This window comes from Ixodes scapularis, unplaced genomic scaffold, assembly GCF_016920785.2.
Source record: "Ixodes scapularis isolate PalLabHiFi unplaced genomic scaffold, ASM1692078v2 PGA_scaffold4__175_contigs__length_147842914, whole genome shotgun sequence".
NCBI lineage: Eukaryota > Metazoa > Arthropoda > Arachnida > Ixodida > Ixodidae > Ixodes > Ixodes scapularis.
Window position 1 is genome coordinate 89,633,176 of NW_024609879.1, and position 2,470 is coordinate 89,635,645.

A 2,470-nucleotide genomic window follows, 5' to 3' on the forward strand; every position below is an offset into this window, starting at 1 on the left:
GAATGCGGTCGTGGTAGCGATAGGTCTGCCCCCATTTCACTTTCTGGGTGTGCACGTAGGAACAAACTGTGCAGCATAACCACTTTACCTCAATGATTTATAATTATTTGAAAACTGTGGGTTATTCCAATGTTTACAACAACCAAAAAGCAGACAGGCAGTATGCGTAGCAACGCGAGACCGTCGCATTGGTAAACAAAAAAGTGTGCCAGTGAAACGCACTATCCCAGAAACGCCAACTCCGAGGTGCTCGCTCTGCGTGGCACATGAGCGACACGACAGCATACCTAACCAATCTGCTGACTTGTATTCACACACAAATAAAAAAAACGAAGAAACAAAAACATGAACCTTCCTTGAAGTTGCAACTGCAAACGCGGGAGTGCTTCGAAGCCTGCTTTTACGAGCCGTCCGCATTGTATCGCTGGATCGCCCGAATCCAGAGCTGCCGCTTCGTCGAGTGCGAAGCCGGAGCTTCGCACTCGACGAAGCGGCTGTCGTGTCTGCAGCCAACAACGAAACAGCGCTAAGGCCTGTCGGAGAGCTTCGAAACGCGAGACCACCGCTGCCTCCTGCAGCCCCGAGCCGGACGTACCACGCCACCAAAAACGGCGGACGCCTGTCTGCTGCTGCCGCGCATGCGAATCCCGGAGAAAAGCTCACCGGAGAAAAGCTCACCGGAGAAAAGCTCACCGGAGATAAGCTCACAGGAGAAAAGCTCACCGCAAAACCGGCGGATCCGGAGAAAAGCTCACCGGCCATTGAGCGTATGCGCAGAAAGGCTCACCGATATTTTTTCTTCTTTTTATGTGGAGGCTGTTGGATCGTGCGTAACATATATCAATTTATTATCATTAAAATTCGTCAGCTTTGTAAAAAATAAAATTTCCTCTTTTGTAATATTTGTTAAGCTTAATGGGTATATTGCTCACAAATTAATAATCGCGGGTCAGTGTTTTTTGTGGCTTACTCTCTAGGCAACGAAAGCCTAACTAAAATGTTTGTGAACTTGAAGAACAGGAAGGAGTTAAAAAGAAGGTAATGATGACTGCCTAAAACCGAAAAATCAAAGGTGTAAATGCCGAAAATTCAAAGGTGCACGCGCAACACCGCGGTGCCTGAAATTCTCTTTGAAGCTTTCGTTAACATTTGAAAACAGGATAAAACTGTCAATAGGATATCGAGGCTTCTTTCTTCCACGGACATGCACGTTTTCTAGCCGTTCGTGCTGGTGTTTCCACAAGTTTCCTTTGTGTGATAGTGCCCTTCTACGGTGAGCCACTCATGACCTTCAGAGCGGCACACTGTCACCGTTGTTACCCGCGACCTATATACGAAGTAGTCTTCTGTAAGGTAGCGAAGTGGGTGAGTTGGTAAACGTTATGCATGATAAAAACTGCTCAAACGACGACGACGGAGTGAAGACAACAAACAAGACCGGACGAACCTGTTCTCGCAACTAAAGTTTTGTTAGTGAAATTAACATAAAGAATGCAGCGTAGCCGACACTGATTACATTAACAAACATCTACTTATCTATTAGGCACTACACAATATTTGGACCTCAAGCGATTCACACACCGCTATTCATATTAGCTCGCAAAAAACAAACCTCTTTATGTGACAGAGCTACCGACGGCGCACCCTCAGCTGTCAATAAACTGTTGCCTTTTTTACCGGTGTACGATGTTCTGATTTTATACTTGCGGCTTCATTAATTTACAGAATGGGTGATTACTAATTTCTGAGGAATTAGTAAATATGCCCAATGAACCTCAAGAATATTACAAAAACGAGGAGATATTTTTAGTGAAGTAACGAATGCGAATTGTGTTAAATTTCCACGTTTTACGCAGAATCAAGCTAAACTAAAAAAATATTGGTGAGCTTTTCTCCGCCTCTGCCGGTTTTGCGGTGAGCTTTTCTCCGGTGAGCTTATCTCCGGTGAGCTTTTCTCCGGTGAGCTTTTCTCCGCCGCCCCGCGCATGCGCCGTGGAAACCCCGGAAAAGGCCCATTGCCGGAGAGACCTACGGTCACGTTGGCCACAACATCGTTTAAACTTTTTACGACTAGGCTTCACCACTATTGCAATGTGCCCCCTCCTAACCTCCTTGGATGCCAATGCATTGCTGCGTTTCACTGGGGATGCAGCGATTAACCTTCGCTTCGTGCGTGGCGGGAACGCAAACGTAGACGGGGTTCACAATATTTTCTTATTTTTATTTGTTGCTGAGACGCATCTTTTGACAAAAACAATCGGTGACAACACGAGGAAACATTCAGACGTTATCGCGCGACGTGAAGCCATTTACAACTACTGAACGGGGTCACTGGGCCCTAATCGTTTCACGAAATGGTACAAACTTGTTTCAAAAGTTTTGTTTTTTTATGCGCGTTTTACTGACGGCCTGCGTTATTATTCCCCCCCCCCCCCCCCCCCCTCTGGTGTGCGAACAGCTAGCTCAATAC